The sequence below is a fragment of the Heterocephalus glaber genome, unplaced genomic scaffold (genome assembly GCF_053883595.1).
Source record: "Heterocephalus glaber isolate CG9 unplaced genomic scaffold, H.glaber_assembly_v1.0 deba00001457, whole genome shotgun sequence".
Lineage (NCBI taxonomy): Eukaryota > Metazoa > Chordata > Mammalia > Rodentia > Bathyergidae > Heterocephalus > Heterocephalus glaber.
Genome location: NW_028258305.1, coordinates 25,760,736 through 25,780,175, shown reverse-complemented (window position 1 = coordinate 25,780,175; position 19,440 = coordinate 25,760,736). Strand labels below are relative to the sequence as shown.

Below are 19,440 nucleotides of genomic sequence, written 5' to 3'. Positions count from 1 at the left end.
CAGCGACCTGGCCAGCATCCTGGGGCACTCTGCACCCGGGCTGGAGGTGGGAGTCTGCCCCCTCTAAGGAGTGGGATCCAGACCCGTCCTGGTTTTGTCTCCAGGCTTTCCGGCTGAGCCCCGGGGGATCCCCAGCGAGGCCCCAAAGAAATACTGTAGCAAGCGGAAGGACCCGAGTTCGTTCCCCGGTACCAAAAAAAAAAAAAAAAAGAAGAAGAAAAAAAAGAAAAGAAAAGAAATACTGTAGCGAGGAGGCTGAGTATGGTGGCGCACACGCCTGTAATCTCAGCACTCTGGAAGGCTGAGACAGGAGGATGGAAAGTTCGAGCTCGCTCGGCCTGGGCAATTAGCGAAACCTTGTCTCAAAATACAAAAATAGAAAGGCCTGGGGATGTAGTTCAGTGCTAAGGCCCTGGGTTCAGTCCCCTGCCCCGCAAACCCAAAACTGTAGCGGCGAGAACGCAGATTTGAAATCCGAGAGCCTGCGCAATGGTGTTGACACTGGATTGAAGTCTCAGTTTTCTCATCTGGAAAACGGGAGGGATGAGCCCCGCATAGAGGCTTCGGGGGACAGGGAAGGGAAGGTGTGCGGGCGCTGAGCCCAGATCAGGCCGGCACATTGTGCCCCCTCCGCCCGAGGTCCACAGGAGCGCGGCCAGGGCGGGGGAAGCGGTGGCCGGCCCGGGCCGGGCGTAGGAGCCGGGTGCGGGACAGGGACCCCGGGCGCAGGCATGTGTTGGGGGGGGGGCACTGCCCTCTTCGCTGTTCTGAGCTCCTTACCATGCCTGAGGACTTGGACAGATGAAGCGGGCCTGGGTGTGGGAGCCCTCCGGACTCTTGGGTTGCAGCGGGCAGACAAACCTGTGCTAGATTATAGTCCTAGGAGGGGCCTTATCAAGGTGGTCCCGGGGCGGGAGGGGTGGAGTGGGGGTGAGGGGCAGTTGCCACCTGCCTTTCCTCTCTCCTCCCCAGCAGAATTTTTAGGAAAATTGGAGGAGGGTGGAGTGGGCCAGTGATAGGTGGGGGAAAGGGAAAAGAGCCGAGGCTCTGACACCAGAATGTGGACTGCAGAGCTGCAGAAATTCTAACTCCTCCAGCTGTCCTCACACCCACCCGTGCTCCTGCTGCCTGAGTGGGGCTGCTGTTCTCCACCCTGGGGACCGAGGGCTCCCGGGTACACGTCCAGATCCTGACAGACATGAGGCAGGATTCCCACCCACCTGGCAAGGACTCCCTTGTTTGCGCTCCACCACCTCACCCTTCCCTTCATTTTAGTTATTTATTTAGCACATTTGAGCATTTCCTTCTCCAGTGTGGTTTGGTGCCCAGAGCACCTTATTTTTCTCAGCGGAGGTGTAAACAATGACACATGAAACACCAAGGATCTATAATGTATTAGGTTTGTTTTGAAAGTTTGTTAAATTGGAGGGATGGGTGGGTGGGTGGATGAAGGACTGAATGAATGCAAACTGAAAGGAGAGAAAACCCCTGCTTTCGGTTCAACAGATGTTCTGTTACACAATACAAAGGAAAGAATGACGGTCACTCTATATTTTAATTGATGTCAAACAATGTGAATAATTGAAGCCCTAAGTAGAATTTGGGGATCTGAATTACCCAGATTAATCTGCGTGCAGTCTATACCATCACTGTCCAATCTGCCCGCTGGTTTGTGCCATGTAGGTAAAACACCACATCTAGTCTACTCAATTGGCAAACCTAGTTCAGGGGGTGATCACCATTTGATTTCAATAAAAATAATGATCAAGATTATTTGAGTAACTGTTTAATATTTTTTATTTCTGAAAGATATGTTCAAGTCTCCCATGTAATATTTGATCAGTTTCTCTTCATACGTTAATAGGTTTTGCTTTACATATTTTGAATCTATGTTGTTAGATAAATAAAAAGGTTCATGATTATTTTATCCTGTTGTCGTAGTGTTCCTTTTTTTTCTTTTCTTTTTTTTGTACCGGGGATGAAACTCAGGATCTTGCTCCTGCAAGGCAGGTGCAGCGCCACTGAGCTAAATCCCTGGCCCTGTAGTGTTTCTTTTAACACTAGGAAATATTTCACCTTGACTTCAGCTTTGGCTGATACTCATACACCCGTTCTGTGTGTTATTATTTTCCAGGCATGGTCCCTTGAATGGAAAGCTGCCATAACCATTCATTCCCTTCCCAAATCCATACTCCCTGTCTTGGGACTTTGCATTTTTCCACTGGGACATGGAACCCATTTCCCTGCCTGTTGAATCATGGGTGCCATTGTGACATGGTCTGATTGTGTAAGGCACCAGAACTGATGTTGTGACACATCTGAGACAGGCCCCATGAGGCCTTGCGGCTGCTGAGCTCATCACCTGGCATGCTGCTGCTTGAGGTTTAGGGGCCCCATGGTGAGAAGGCAGCCAGTGTGGATGACTGCAGGCCTGGTGACCCCAGGGGAGACTGGCAGGCCTGCCCAGCTGAGCCCAGGTCAAGTTGCTGACACTGCAGCAGGAGCAGATGATGTGATTGTTATTTTAAGTCATTTGATTTGGGAGGTGGTTTATTGCTTTACAGGAGATAACAGAGACAAGAGAGATGTGTAATTTTCCCATAGCTGTCCCTGCCATTTTGTTTTAGATATACCTCTCATGAAGGGCACATTGCTAGTTTTAAAAGTCCAGCCTGATAGTCTAGCAGCTGGATTCAGTCCTTTCATATTTCATGTTTAACTATTGAAATATTTGTACCATTAAAAGGGAAAACTCTAAAGGCAAATTATTCAAATAGAGTTTATTTGAGCAAAGAAAAAAAGCAATGTAAAACAAAACAAAATAAAAATGATTTACCAGTACAGCAGTTCTCATGATCAGAGCAGGTTGTAAGAACCCCAACCAATGATGGTATCTGATGTTATTTATAGAAAAACAGAAGTGATGGGCCGGGGACTTAGCTCAGTGGTTTCGGATTTAGCTCAGTGGTTTCATTGCCTGCTGCGCAAGCACAAGGACCCGAGTTCGATCTCTGGTACCAAAAAAAAAAGAAAGAAAGAAAGAAAGAAAGAAAAACAGAAGTGAGTTTAGCCCGGCATGGTAGGGCATGCCTGTAATTCCAGCACTCCATGGGGTTGAGGCTAGAGGGTTGCAAATTCCAGCCCAATTTGAGCAACTTAGTGACTCAATGAAAATAAAATAAAGAGGGCTGGGGATGCAGGTCCACGTAAAAGCTCAGGTAAGATTACCACATCACCACTACAATAACAACAAAAAAGAAAGGGAGAGAGAGAGGGAGGGAGAGAGGGAGAGAGAGAGAGAGGAGAGAGAGAAGTGATCCATAGAAAACAATTTAAATTGGCTATAGTTTAATCAAACAGCCAGCCAGTTGGTTAAGCTGAACTGGTTAATTGGTTACAGAACCTCCTGCAACCAACCAGAGCTCAGTTACTGCCATTAGACTCTATATTGGCTTGGTCTGTTGAGCCCAGAAAAGGTGTTCATGGCCTTTCCACAACTTATATTTAACAGTACTTATTCTGACACCTTATTTTGGGTTTTATAATGACCATGCTGTGTTAGTTTCCTATTCTGTAATAAATTACCATAAACTTAGTGATTTCAAACAATATCAATTTATTATTTTATAGTTCCAGAGGTCAGGAGTCTTCATGGGTCTTACAGGATAAAATCTAGGCCTTGTTACAGCTGCATTATCTCTGGGGGTTCTAGGAAAGACACTGTTTTGTATCTTTTCCACCTCCTAGAAGCCACCTGCTTTCCTTGGCTGGGGTAACTTCCTCCTTCCTTAGAGCACCTCACTTTCCTCTCATTTTTTTCATGTTTCTTCTCTGACTCTCCTGCGTCACTCTTTCCCATTTAAGAATCCTGGTGATGACACTGGACCCACCCTATGCCTTGATTTAATCACCCCTGCAAAGTTCCTCTTTGAGATGAAGTTAACATATGAATGGACTCTAGGGATTAGAGCATGGAGAGTTTGGGTGGAGGATATGGGGCATTGCAATGTTTACTACACATACCTTCTTGTTCTTTTTTTCCTCTTTCTTGCTCATCTTTCATGATGCTCATGTCTGCAAGTTATAGAGACTCCAGTTAAACAACAGCTTAACTGACAGAAAGTTTAAAAGTTCTTATAACTGGGCACTCAGAGACAGAGCAAGATGGTAACTGAGCTGCAGCATCATGGACCCTGGTTCTTTCCAGCCTTCCAGTCTGCTCTGCACAGTATCAGCTTCATCCCAAGGCTGGTTCCTCAAGTGGTCAAGTGATGATCACCAGGAGTCACTGGGGGTTGATGCTGCCTATTCACACCCATGGAGGAATGGAGCCCTGAGTGCTCACAGCTTTCCCTGTGGACCAGGGTCTCTCGATGCTGGCATTACAGATGCTTTGGGCTGGATAACTCTTTTGCTGTGGGGCTGCACCTGTATCAGAGATGTTTAGCAGCAGCCCTGGCTTCTTTCTACTAGATGCCAGTAGCTCATCCCATCACCCTAGTTAAGCTTATCTGGTTATTGTTTACGGACCTCCTGCAACCAGGAGGATTGGGACAAAAACATCTTTAGAAATTTCCACATGTCCCTGGGAGGGGCCAAATTATCCCACATGAGAAGCAGGTGTATTTACGGGACATAGGAGGCTCACAGGCCTATACCGGAACCAATTACTGAGGTAAGGACAGTGGGAGACTTTGATTAGCTTGGTCAAATTGTGGTAGATACTTAAAGCTGAAGGTGAAGCCAACTCCTCCAAAGACCATGGTCCTCTGCTTCATGACTGGGTGATGGGAAAGAACGCTTGGGAGGCAGCTAACAATGGCCAGCATACGTGGCATTGAGTAGGTTGTCTTTGATCCATTTCCCTTCTACACTCCATTCCTATGTGTTGAATGGTTATTATTTAAATAAATGTATATATGTATTTAACTTCCAGATTTTTTTTTTTTTTGAGACCGGGTCTCACTATGTAGTCTAGGCTGGCCTTGAACTTGCAATCCTCCTGCCTCAGCTCCCAAGTACTAGGATTATAGGCAGGTGCCAGCACATCCAGCTGCTTCTGCTCCTTCTTCCCCTCCTCCACCTCTTCCTCCCTATTCCCTCTTTCAGGTAACACATCCAGTGTCCCATCTCCTCCAACCAGGCCCTACCTTCCAAGCTATGAACTAATCAATGGATTAATTCCACTGATGAGTGTAGCTCCCCACAATCCAATCTGAGAGCCCTACCCCTGAACACGTGAGACTTTTGGGCAACATTTTAGATCCAAACTGTAGCACCACATAATTTCCAGGATCACCTGGGTATTGGTGTCCAGCTGGCAGAAAGAGGATCAGAGAGGGTAATGGTTCTTACAGACCAGGCCTGGCCCCAGTGATGTTCGCCATTCTGATCACATTCTGTTGGCTGGATCTCAGTTATGTGGCCTCACCTAACTTCCAGGGAGCCCGGGAGAAGTCCTAGCTATGTTCCTGGAGGGAAACAGGATTTGTAAACAACTTCGCAGCTTTTGCCATCAAGTCCTGTTCTGGTTGGTCTATTAATTCTCCCAGGTACAATTCTTTCTTCCCTGGTTTCTCTTTGATGGTCTTAGTTTTTCTCCAGTTTAGAAATCCTTGTGTGAACTCATCTTTACAGTGGATCTTCTCTGTTATTGTGTCTTTGGTCTCCTGAGTAGCATGCTTAGGGGAAGAGGCAAGCATTGTGTTCCATGCTGCTTTCAGAGGGTGCCAGCGACAGCCAAGACATGCTACTGGACAGGGCATCTTAGCCGCTGGTCTTCTGGGCTTGGGCACTCCCAGGTCCTCCTGGCTGTTCCCAGTCACCCCAGGTACCACCTTCTCTCTACTCTAAACTCCCACATTCTGTGCTCCCTCCTGCCTGCAGTGGGCACCCTTCACACTCACCTGGGCACATGGATGGGATCCCTGTGCTGCGGACTCTGCTTCTGTGCCCCAAGTACCATCCCAGCAGCTCTCCCTGGGTCCCTCCTAGCCTCCAGCCCCCTTGGGTAGCAGCACCCTTTGGCTGCTCCCAGTCTCCACTGGAAGGACTCTGCTGTTGGGGCCCCTGTGAGTCCTGGGCTGAGGCTCCCTCCTTTAGTCTCATCTCCCTGCCCTCCCACTTGTTCCTTGTAGGCAGTGAGATTCCCTCTTCTTGTGTTCTTGTGTATTTAGGATTTAGTTTACATTTGTATCACTCATTTATTGGATTTGGTGTTTAGCATTTTGAAAAATGGCAGGCCCATTTCCCCTAGGGACTGCTCTGTTTTGCAGTCTCAGCAGATGTGTGGGAGGTTTCTGATTGTTCCACATCCTCGCACCATTCGCGGGGCTGTTTTTTCGGCTCCAGCACTCCTAGACTCTCCATGGCACAGCACTCTGGGGAGCTCAGAGCAAACTGTCGTGGTGTAGACCTGCCACTCACCATTCTGCTCCCCTGCCAGCCCTCTCTTCCAGTAACCAGAATAGTTTCTCCCTGGGATCCCTTTGGTGCCTGGTGCAAAGTCTGAGAATAACTAGTAAAACAGCACTTGGAGGGCAGGCAGACCAAGGAAGAGAGCGGCACTCAGAGAACTGTAGGGAGAGGCAGGGTTTATTCACTAGCAGGCCCAGCAGAAGTCACTTTCCACAGTCTGAGCCCCGTTTTTATCTTGTTCTTTGGGCAGGGCAAGCAGAATTTTACAGAAGCAGAACTTGGCAAAAGGTAGGGAGGTGGAGGCAAATTTTGCTTTTACAGTTTATCTTTAAGACATAGGGAGGTACAGGCAGCTGCTGTTTTAGCAGTTCATCTTTCGGGCACAGTGACCTTGGTGGGTCTAGCAGGAAAGGCAAGCCATGAGACTGTCAGCCTTGAGACCATCAGTCTCTGCAAAGCTTTGAGACTGTTAGTCTCTGCTTTGTCTTTTGGGTTTTTTTCCTTTTCACTGTAGAGCAGTGGTAACATCCTCTGCAGCTACCACAGACTGAGTGATCGCCCTGCAGCAGACCTATGTGAAGCACCTCAATGCTCTCATTCATGCTCCATAAACTGAAACTGGAGCTCTGAGTATTAACTGGAACCTCAGAGTTAGACAGCTGGTAAACAGAGGCAGCAGGATATAAAGGAACCTGTGCCTACCTGTACCCTGGTTCTTCTACAGCCATGGTTGACTTCAGTGAGTATTGAGGGGCTGGGGGTTTGGTTCTAAAGTTACTAAGTCAAAAGTTGCATATCAGTTTAGAAGGCTCTTCATATCAAGTATAAAGCAGAATATGCAGTAACTCTTACATACCGAGGCATTGAGCTAGAGCCAACAAAGGAAATAGCAACTGGGAAGTCCATATGGCAGAAGTGTGGCCATTTGGCCTATTTGCTCTTAAGATACTGCTCCCATTTCTGGGTGAGTAGAGGATGGGTAGCTTATTCCAAAAAGGTTCCTGTTTGTCTGCAAGGTCACTGCATTCTGTAAGATTTGTTTGTTATCATCTTTTACCTCCAAACTCTCGTTCTGTAGTCCACTGGGTTCTGCAGACTCCACTTGTGCTTTGCCTGCTGGTTCTGTGCAAAGCTATGGCCAGAGGAGGTAAGGCAGGGAGACTGCAAGGATGGAGGAGGAGGCGGGACTTGCTTCCTCTCCAGTGCTTGCTGCCCACCTCTCTGCCTGTGGTTCCTGGCTCGAACTCTAGTGCTTTCCTACCACAGTTCCTAAATCTAATGTTGAGTTTCTCCAGCACAAGGCAGAATCAGCTTTTAAGTGATCTCTTCAGAGATACCAGTTCAGATACTGGCGCCTCCCAAAGAGGTCAGAACTTCTACAAGTTTGCATTCTGGAGAGATCTTTCTCCAAGTTTTAGCTTACAGTGATTTGACCTCTTTCTTACTATGGGGAGTTGCTTCTTGCAGTTAGTATACTTGCATGATACCTCAGATTTCTTCTTCTGATCTGTCAATTACCTAGCTATTAGCTTTAAACCTAGCTATTTTCTGTGTTATATTCTTTCTGTTAAATAACTGGTGTGCTTTCTGTCTCCTGTTAAATCTTTCTAAGCTTAGCTCTCTATATCCACAGATTTGTTTTCAGCTGGGATTTGTATCTCAAGGAGGGTTAGGATCTAAGATCAGGGCAGGCATCAGATAATAAAGCTGCTTGGCCCTCCAATACACTACCTCTTTAGTGTGGAATCTCCTCAGCTAAGACCCTGCTACACAGGGCAGCTGAGGAGGAGCCCCTCCTCCAGCTGGGTCAGTGGGAGCTCTCTGGGGCTCTCTGCAAACAGAAGAGCAAGTTTATGTTGCCCTCTTACCTCATAAGCAGAAGTCCCTGCCGAGACAGGCCCAAACTAGTTCTGTGCAGAGCTTCCAGCTTAGCTTATACATCTGCTACATTTCCATTTTCTCCTGCTCCAGGGCCAGAGGGCTCTCCATCCCTTTTCTTCTCCTTCCTCCCAAGGAGACAGTCGACATCTGCTGCTGCTTTCGGGGCTACTGACCACTGCCTCTCTTCATATCTGTGTTTGCCACCCCTCCCCCATCTCCTGGGGACCGCCCACATCCTTCCTGGCATGGGTCTTGCATGCTTTGGATGACAGTGGACATGTTCGGGCTCTTACGTGTCCAAGACACTATGGGCAGTAGTCAAGTTTGGTATTTCTTGTAGCCCCAGTGCTACTTACAAATCGGGAAACAGAAAATCAGTGATTTCCTTGAAGTCAGTCACTTTTACAATTTAATAACTATGATAGTAGAGACCAAAACTTGAGAGGAGTGTGAGAGAGAGAGAGAGAGAGAGAAGAAAAACAAAAAAACTCCAACAAAACACTGGAACAACCATTTCATAAAAGATGTGCAAATGGCCAGGCACATCAAAAAACGCTCAACAACAACAACAAAACAAAAACAAAAAAACACTCAACATCACCAGTTGTCATTAAAACTACAATGAGATACTGTTACGTACCTAGTCAAATGATAAAAATCAGAAAAGATTGTTGGCAGGGATATAAAGCAAACAGAACTCTCAATGTTACTAGTGGGAAAAAAATGTAGCACAATTATTTTGAAAAAAAAAAGGAGTCTGGCAGTTTCTTATAAGACTAAATATAAAACCATCAAAATTTAAAAAAAGACTTCGTGCATCAAAGGACACTGTCAAGAAGGTAGAAAGATAATCCACTTTATGGGAGAAAATATTTGTAGATCATATCTGATAAGGGATTAATATCCAGAATACAAAAAGAACTCTTAAAACTCAATAATGAAAAAAACAAACAACCTAATATTTGAGAGTCTTTTTTTTTTTTTTTTCAGTACCAAGGATCAAACTCAGGACCTTGTGCTTTTGAGGCAGGTGCAGCACCACTGAGCTAAATCCTCAGCCCACAAACAACCTAGTATTTAAAATGAGCAAAAGACTTGATTATTATATTTCTTTCTTTTTTTTTTTTTGGTACCGGGGATTGAACTCAGGTCCTTGCTCTTGCGAGGCAGGCGGCAGAACCACTGAGCTAAATCCCCAGCCCCTATGGTTATTTCTTTAAAAAAGGCATGTTTGAAAAGATGCCAAAATGACTAATCATTAGGGAAATTAAAATCAAAACTACAAACCACATCATGTCCATTGTGATGGTGTTATTAAAAATAGCAACAGCAGCAACAACAAAACCAAAACAGTAAGTCCCAGGTATTGGTGAGGATGTGGGAAAACTGGAATCCCTGTGCATTGTTAGTGAGAATGTTAAATGGTACAGCTGCTGCAGCAAACAGTATGGAATTCATTAAAAAGTTAAACAGAGTGAACACTTTGAGAAAGATGCCCAAAGGAATTGAAAGCAGAGACTCAGACAGATGTTTGTACACCAATGTTCACAGCAGCATTATTCACAGAAACAAAAGATGGAAACAACCCAAATGTTCACTGCCAGATGAATGTATAATTCAAATATGGTGTGTACATACAATGGAATATTGTCCAGCTTTAAACAAATGAAATTTTGATACATGCATATAGTATGGATATGGCTTTAAAATACAATAATGAAATAAGACAAACACTGTATTATTCCACCTGCATGAACACCTGAAATAGTCAAATTTGTAGGGACAGGGCATAGAATAGTGGTTACTAGGGCTGGAGCAGGGAGGAAATGGGGTGTCATTGTTCAATGAGTACAGAGTTTTAGAGGGGGATAATGAAAATGGGCCGTTGGGGAGTGCTCATGACTGTACAACAATGTAAATATATTTAATACCACTAAATTGTACACTTAAAAATGGTTAAAATGGTAGATTTTATGTTGTGTATATTTTACCACAATTAAAATAATAGTGGTGATGGTTACATAACATTGTGAATGTATAAAATGTCACTGAATCACACACTTTAAAAATGGTTAAGGCAGGGCCGGGGATTTAGCTCAGTGGTTCCGGCGCCTGCCTCGCAAGTGCAAGGTCCCGAGTTCTAACCCCAGTACCAAAACCAAAAAAGGTTAAGGTGGTAAATTTTATGTGTAATTTACCACCATAAAAATGCTAAATATAAAGAAACTCGACATAAACTGACCTTATGATCCAACAATTCTATTCCTGAATTTACCCAAGAGAAATAAAAACAAAAAGGCTTGTTCAAGATTGGTCTTAGCAGTGTTATTTCTAATAGCCCCGATCAGGAAGTAGCCCAAGACATAAGAATGGCCAAACCGACTGTGGAAAATTGTTAAACTCATTCTCCCAGTTGGCTGAACACAGACATGAATGTAGGTTGGTTTGCTCCAGTTGCTTGTCTTTTTTTGGCTTTCCGATTCGCTCTCAGATTTTGACCTAGGGACCACCCGAGGCTACTGAACCTTTAGCACTCCATGGTTGCTTCTGTCAAGACTCTCTCTCCTTGTGCATAGCCTCTAAGACCTGCCTTCCTGCATCTGGGGCACTAGCTTTTGGTCCAGTTGTTGCCAGCACCGACAGGTGAAATATCCCTGCCCTCTGCAGGAGGGAATCAAGGGGCTGAGGTGCTCCAGTATACCTGGGTTGGAGTTTCCATCTCTCCAGTGGTCCCTTGTTCTAGCTACTCTTTTCTATATTTCAAGTAAGGACCCTTTGGCTACCATCGCGTGGGGCCTCTGTGAGCCCTGGTCAGGGCTCTTGAGGGTAACCTCTGAGGAACATTTCCCAGTGACGGGCACTCTACAGGAGGCAAAACAAGCAGTGCATTCTATGTACTATGAGGGCATGGACTTCTCAGCCACCTGGTCTGGTTTTGAATCTGAGCTTTACGGTATCCTTGTGAATCATACCCCTTCCTTGTGTTACAATTTCATCATCAGTGAAAGGAACACTCATGCTACTTCCTTCATAGTAGTGGCAAGGGTTGGTGTGAGGATGGAGTTAATAGGTATAAAGGTCTTGGAGCAGTGTCTGGCGATGGTAAGTGTTGTCGAAGTATGACATTTGTGACCACCTAGTACCAGGTTCTCTATCCATGTTTGGAGGGATTTTGTTCTCAAATGACAAGGGAAAAGAACAAATGTGTGTATCGGCCAGGATCCAGTAGGAGACAGGACACCACACCCGTTTGAAGAGGGAAAAATCTAGTTTAAAGAATTGTTAACTAGCAAATGGCAATGAAGATTAGAGGAATGAGTTAAAAGGAGCAGCCATTACAATGTCTCTAGGGTTGATGGAGAGAAAGAAGCAACCACTGCTTCCCCACCTAGGCTGAGATCCAGAACTCCCAGGGGGAGGGTGTGCCAGTGGCCCTGTGGGTGGCAGAGGAGTTGGCTGAGGTGCCACTGCAGGCTGGGCTGGGTGCTGGCAAAACCCCACCAGGAAGCCGCCCACTGGCAGCTGTGCTGTAGGAGCCAGAAGAGAAGTACTGGGCTGAGGCAGAGAAGGTTGCTCGGCGAGCCTCTAACACTGCTCTGGTGAAGCTTACTGGTGCGACCAGCTGACAGAGGACACATGTTTTCAGGGTCCACTTCTAGGATCCCCCAGCCGGGCAAAGAAGGTGAAGCACTGAATTGGTACACATCCCATCTGTGTTCCCATAGTTTAAAAAAAACTTAACAGGGAAATTTTCCCTAATTATGTATTTATGGTAGTAAAAAGGAAGTTATCAATGATTAGGGTGTCCATGAGCTGTAGTTTGCCTGAGAGTCATAGTTACTGCTTGTTGGTTCAGTACTGTTTTGTTTTGGGTACTAGGAATCGAACTCAGGACCTTGCGCTTATGAGGCAAGCACCTGAGCTAAATCCCCTACCCGGGTTCAGTATTATTAATAGTGCCCCCTTTCATAGTCAGAAATGCCCCCTTCAGAGGACGTTGTGTGGTCTCATACTAGATAGGAATGTATCCACTTCTATCAAACCCTCCTATTGGTAGTAGCTAGAAAATTTGCAACTATAGGGGCCAGGGATGTAGCTCAGTGGTACTGTGGTTGCCTGCCAATTGCAAGGTCCTGAGTTTGATTCCCGGTACTGAAAAGAAAAATTTTTGTACTGTGAACAAGCAAAATTTAGCAGACATGGTGGGGGTCACCTATGACCCCCAGCCTTGGAAGTTTAGCTATTTAGGGAGAACTTTTCTAAAAATAAAAAGAGTTGCGGGGCCAGGGATTTAGCTCAGTGGTTTCACTGCCTGCTGCACAAGCGCAAGGACCTGAGTTCGATCCCTGGTACCAAAAACAAAAACAAAAAAGAGTTGGGAATTTAGTTCAGTGCAAAGGCCCTGTGTTCAATTCCCCAGTACTAAAACAAAACAAAACAAAGAATTCTGCTGGAAGACAACAATGAGCTATCAAGGTAGTCCAGGAGTTAAGAGGCCAGGATGTAAGTGAGAGGAGAAAGGCCTGGAGGTGAGCTTGATAGCCTGAGCCACTTCCCTCCTAGAAGCTTTTGCTGATTTGTAGGTGGAAGTAACTGAGATGCTGAGAAGCTGAGCAGAAAGCAGTGGCTGCCAAGAGGAATATATGATAAAAAAGAAAGCACATCTGAGTCTTCCTAAAAAAGCTATTTTAATAAGTATAAAAATAAAAATTCTAGGGCTGGGGATGTATCTTAGTGGTAGAGCACTTACCTATCATGCCCAAGGCCCTGTGTTTGATTCCCAGTAACAAACTAAAGAACCTCAAAACTAAGCCAAAACATTAAGTGACATGAAAATACTACAATATAGTTAAAAGGGTAGCTTTTCTCCATCCAAGTATGGGTGCTTCTATAGGGGAGAATCCTATCAGATGTGTTGGGTCAAACTGATACATGTATTTTAAACTTTGACAGATTCTGCTAAACTATCTTCAAAACCAAACCAAACCAAACAGTGTTCATTTCCCCATGCTCTTTCCAACACTGGGAGTTACCAACCTTCTGGATGTTTCCCCGCCTGACTGGCTCTCACCATTTCTTCTTTTTCTTCTTCTTTTTTTTGGTACCGAGGATCAAACTCGGGACCTTGCACTCGTGAGGCAGGCGGCGGAACCACTGAGCCAAATCGCCAGCCCACACCATTTCTTCTTTTTGGCTTCAACCCAGAGTAAAAGGCTCTGTGCTGCCTCAGTTTACCACGTGGATCTGAGCAGATTACATTTCCTCCACATGGCACTGGTGATGCTCTGGAGCTATCAGGACAGAAAGGGATTTTAGGCACTGCTCAACACCAGTCACTCTGAAAGGCATTCAAGACGGTCCACACTGTTAAAGATGGTAGGAGTATCTTTTGCATTTCTAGTTAGAAAAGTAATACTTGAAATAATTATTAAGGCGACATCAATTGAAATGGAATCACTTGGGAGCTGCTGGATGCATGATGCCCAGGATGCATAGCAGTCCTGTCCCCCACATGCCTGTCCTTGCTACAGCTGCTCAGGTGCCTCCTCAAGTGGGGTTTGACTTCTCTACAGAAAATTATGGTAATCAAATACTGCATCATAAGGAAAGGCCGGGGATTTAGCTTAGTGATTCCGCCGCCTGCCTCAAAAGCGGAAGGTACTGAGTTCAATCCCCGGTTCCCAAAAGAAAAAAAAAAAAATACTGCATCATATACAACCACAATGAAATACTGGCTAATATAAACATATATGATTCCATAAATTTGAGTCAAGATGATCTTCATTCATTAGACCCATAAATTGCATTTAGTTAATCAAAATGTTTGTATGGCACATCATGGTGTCTCTAGTGTATCAGGAACCAAAATCATAAAGACAAAATATAGGGACCATTATAATCAGTGTGGCTTCTCGTTATTAGGAATAAAGATCCTCCATACCAACTTTGTGTTATTTGTGGAATGGCTCTTACACACAACAATCTGAACTCTTCTGTTTTAGCTCATCATTTAGATACAAAAACATGGAAGTAATAAAAATAAACCAGCTTTTTAAAGTGCAACAGGCATACATTCCAAACATTTAGGAAAGCAGTTTTTGTCTATTTCTGATGCCATAATGAGTCATTAAATTTCATACATTTTAATATACAGTACATTTGTCCCAATACCAAAGGACATGTTATTTTAAAAGTTATGAACAAAGCATGGTCTCCCCTTAGATAATTAAGTTAAACATTTTGAATTACTTGGTAAATGGGAAAATGTTGAGATTAGTCTTTTTATACTACAGGCATTGCCATTTTAATATTATACATTGATCTAAAATAAGTTTTATTTAAATATCACTTTTTGGTATATGTGTTACACCATCTGTTAAATGATTAAGCTAATTTCGAGGTGCTGGTAGGAGTTGCATGGTGAAAGGGGTTCTCCAGTCAAGATAGGCTGGAAAGCTCTTATCTGCTCTAGGTGCTTCCATTTAAACAGGAGGCATCTTAGATGGAGGGGAGGGAGAGACTTACATAAGGTTTCTTAGCATTCAGGGCCAGTGAGTGCCACAGCTAAGGCTCCTGGCTCACTGCTCTGTAGAGGCAGCCTGGGTGTGGGTAAGAGATTTGCGGGTCCTACCAGACTACTCTTTCCAGGACAATGTCTCTTGCAGCTGGGGTTCTGACCTGCACCCTCTCCAGATTCAGCATTTCCTGTCTAGCTTCCTCAATTTCCTTGTGTGCTAAGCTAATTCAGCTCCTTTTAGGAGGCACTGTCTTCCCCTTGCACACAGTTGCGACCTGCCACTATCTGCTGAGCCAATAGAGGTGCAGACACATGAATGGGGTGAGAAGGGGGCTGGGCCACCTGCAGGTGACTGGTGCTCACTGGATCAGCAGGTGACTGAGGAAGGAGGACCCCCGGCAGGTTCTTCAAATGGTAATGCATTTGAGAAGACACTGTAAAAAGGTTCCCAACTCATTCTCCTTGTTACCAGGAAATTAATCCCTTTCTATTCAGAAAAAAAAATATGCTCATCCTGTAGCAAACTCTATATTTATCTCTTCAGCTTGTTCCAGCTTTTGGGAGAAACTTATTTCAAAGGATCACTGTGTCACCAATTTCTCACCCCAAACTGGGTTCTTTATCCCTCTCAGAACTGCAGAACCAATAAGACCAAGCCCTGATGGAGCAGAAAAGAATTTTCTTCTTGGCTAAGGACAGGAGAAGTGGGAGATAAAACCCACAAATCTGTTGGGGGCCCGGGGACTATGGATATAAGGTAAAAGAACTGAGGGGGAGAGATAGGCTAGTAAAGGGCAGAATAGCTATGACTTTTCTGGGCATTCAGGTGCCACTTCTTCCTTCTTCTCATGGTTCTTTCTAGTCACTGTCACAGAAATTGTCAACTGTCCTAGCACTGGGGAGTTTGCCATTGGGTGTGCAGATGGGATTATAAGGAGGGTGGTCTGGCAGTCACTCTAGCAGCCATCTTGGGTCCAACCAGTCTCAGCCAGCCCATCTGAAAGAGGGACTTTGGCTTACTGGTGTCCTGTCCTTAAAGACACACAAGATTAGGGCCAGGTAGAAATGCAGCTAGGTCAAGCAGGCAGTGCAAGAATGGGTCAAGGAAACATCTGCCCTTGCCTTACCCTGGACTTGCCCCCATATGATCCAAGGAGCCCCAGTCCTGCATCCTCTCTCCTGCCTGGTGCCTGGTGGGATACAGTAGGGTGCTGCCTATCCCTTTTCTGAGCTGTTTTTTGATGTGTCTCTTACAGTTACAAAACAACCAGACAGTCTCACTTGCCTCCTTTTTCTTGGTGGATTAATCCAGTCTGCACATGGTGTTGAGTTTTCTAAAAACATCATCAGAGCTGGTATGGTGGCACATGCCTGTAATCTCAGTGCTCTGGGAGGCTGAGACAGGAGGATTAAAGGTTTGAGCCCAGCCTGGACAAGTCAGTGGCTTAGTGAGACCCTGACTCAAAAAGTAAAAAGGTCTGGTTTGTAGTTCAGGGCAAGGCCCTAGACTCGGTCCCCAGTACCACAAAACAAAGCAAAACAACAAAAAACACTGTTCAAGAGGCCCATGCCTTTCACAGAATCTGTGGCTGTCTCCTCCTTGCCAACCTGGGCACTGTTACCTCTCCTGCTTAAATTTCAGGGTCTTCTGTAGTCTGGCACTTGACGTTTGTCACCCTAACACAACCTGTTTCTGTGGCCAAGTCACCATGAAGCCAACTACACCTTACTTCTGCTTCCATGGCTTGCCCATGCTGGTCCTTGCATCGAGCGCCTAAGTCACCCTGCTGTTTGGTCTCCTGGCTCTCCTAGGTAAGTAGAGGGGTCAGGAACAAGGTGACAGGTGCTCAGGAGACAAGATGTTCGAGACAAGCTGGAGAAAGAGTGGGCTGGGTGGGTGGGTGGAAGGACTTCGGAGGTGGCAGCCGCTAGGAGGTCAGGAGGAGGCCCAGGAGTAAGCTGGTTCCGGGTGGAGTAGTCAGGTAAGATGAAGACGGTCCTGGGCCAACAACACAAATGTTCACATTTTAATTCCTTTTGAAATAAGAGAGGAAAAAGAAAAGACTATGTATGAATGTAACTATAAATCCAGCCTGGATTATACTCATTTTTATTCCATCTCAGTAGTAAATTATAATTTTTTTTTTTGGTAAACTATAATTTTTAAAAAGGTTTTTATTTTTTAAAACTGAGGAATGGGGCCCCAGAAAACAAAAGTGCTTATGGCCCGGAACAGTCATAATCTGGTCCTGGATACAGTGTTTATATTTTCTGGTTAAAAAATAGATATTCGGATATTTTTATGAGATCTTTTGATTTTGAATATTGAAAGTCTGTTTTCAAATGAAAGAAAATAAAACATTTTGTGGTCCAACACTGGGTTTAGGCTACCGCCTCTCCGAAACCCGGGTCAACTTCGCCCTTCGACAGGGGGCGCTCGAGTCGGCTCGAGGCGCGCCAGCTCCCGCCCGGGCGGGAAGGTAGGGTGTCACCCCCGGGCAGAGCCCAGGCCGCGCGGGAAGGCGGTCGCCTGTGGCCCCGAGCCCAGGCCCTTGTCGTGTGTCACGGCAGCCGCGAGGCCCCTCTGTGCCACACCTGCCCTTCGGCCGCCTCCCCGAGGACGCGTGGCGGCTCCCGGCCGCTGGCCCTGGCGGCCCTCCCGTGGGGCGGCCCGCGCACTTTCGAGGCCCCAAAGGCCGCGTGCTAACCCGCCCTCCGTGTCCGAACCGGACACTCACAGCACTCCCGGCTGGTTGGGATCCGCGTGCCGCACCACACCCGAGAGCGCGGCCCGAGTTGCAGAGAGCGCGGGTCCGAGCTAGGGCGATTGCGCATGCTCCACGGCGGGCGTAAGGAGCCCTGATAGAGCCATCGCGCGGCCGGCTCAGAGGAGCTCCAGTGGCGCAATCGGTTAGCGCGCGGTACTTATACAGCAGTACATGCAGAGCGATGCCGAGGTTGTGAGTTCGAGCCTCACCTGGAGCAGGACCCTTTTGGGTGTCCGCGCGTCTCATTTTCCCATTTTATCTCCTTGCCGAAAGGAAGGAGCCCGTCTTTTAGACCCAGTTCCCGCCTCTTAACTAATTTGCCCCACGATCTGCGCTGTCGCGGCAGGAAGCAGCTTTTCCCGCCTCTTAACTGCTTTGCCCCATGCCGCAGCAGGAAGCGGCTCTTTACCGGTTTCCTGAGCTGCTTGTGGCCACCGCGCCGCATCCAGCGCTCAGACCCAGAAGTCGACCTCCTGCTTCTTCTCCTAGGAGCGTCTTTAACTTAGTCTCGCACCGCCGACGCGGGGCGGAGGTCCAGGGCGCTGCCCTGGGGCGGGAGCCCTGGCGGGGCTTGAGGATCGTGATCTGGGGCGCTCCTCTGGGATGAGGCCCGAGGCCCTGCGCGGGCCGGCGAGGGGGACTTGGGCGGCTGCCCCTCCCAGCGGGCCAGCGGCGCCTCCGCAGTCCCGACCTTCCCTGGGGCTGCAGACCCCGGCAGAGCCCTCCTGGGGCGGATCTGTAGTTTAGAAAAAGAGGCTGGGAGCCCGCCCCCAGCGTGTCACTCTGGAATGGAGAGGGTTTCTAGGGCTGTCCGAGGGGCGCCCATCGCCCCGGCTCAGGAGTCGCCCTCGGAGCCAGCTGGGTTTGCAGCCAGCTCAAGACGCCCCGGGGCTGCTCGGTGCCCCAGGGGTGCGGGCAAAGCAGGAGCGAGTTTAGTAGGAGCGCAGGGGGCCTTCTGGACTCGCTCTCTCTCAAAAGGGCAGTCTCCAGCGCATCAGGTCCGCATCCTGAGTAGTTGGGATGGAAATACGACGGGGAGTGGTGGAGCTATGTTGTTCTCTATGTTGCCTGGGCTGGTCTCAAAGTCCTCCCTCCATTCAGCTCCCTAGTGGTCTACTGGTTAGGATTCCACATTTTCAGAGTCCTGCGATCAAGTCCCCCCGCTGCCTCAGCTTCCCAAGTAGCTGGGAATACAAGTTCGCACCACTCTGCCCAGCTCATTTCTTTTTACAACTGAATAATACTACATTGTATGAATTATTTGCATTTTTTAACAAAGGGGAAACTTCAAGATGGAATTAATTTTGAAATGTACAAAGCATGAAAGTGATCAGACTTGCCCAGTGCAAGTTTCTGACCTCCACATTCACTCAGTGACTACCAAAGGGTATGTTCTGAGAGCCGAGCGCACACAGAGCGGGAGTTCCCTACATGGAAAACATAAATGAGTGAAAGATCATCCTGTCCAGATTCCTAGCCACAGCAAAACAACTTGTATAAACCCCCGGCTCTTATTTGAAAACTTCCAGCCTCAGAATTTCATGTCCTTTCAAGGCAATCTATTCATTTCTGACAACTCTGGTGGTTAGAAGATCCTTCTCCCATATCGTTTCTTCCTCCATTGGTTATGGGTGAAATGCGAGTGGCCTGGGGAGTATTTTTTTTTTTCTGGTAAAAGAGTTGGGATGGGTGGGAAGGAAGGAAGGTAAATCAGTTGTTTAGAAATCCAAAAGAGGAAATTATCGGTGGCAAATAAATAGACTACTGTATAAACAGATTTGTTTCTTAAAGTGATGATAAGAATTTTTTTAGGGTGTTGGTGGGTAATAAAAATCAACTTAAAATTATGGAGAAAAT

The 19,440-nt window shown here is 46.5% G+C and overlaps 1 non-coding gene across 1 annotated transcript; it reads left to right on the top strand.

Annotated features, from left to right (window-relative positions):
* Positions 1-17,707: 17,707 nt before the first annotated feature.
* Trnai-uau (transfer RNA isoleucine (anticodon UAU)) lies at positions 17,708-17,800 on the top strand. The gene is given in 2 exon segments: positions 17,708-17,745; positions 17,765-17,800. It is a non-coding gene; the product is annotated as a tRNA-Ile (tRNA).
* The last annotated feature ends 1,640 nt before the right edge of the window (positions 17,801-19,440 follow it).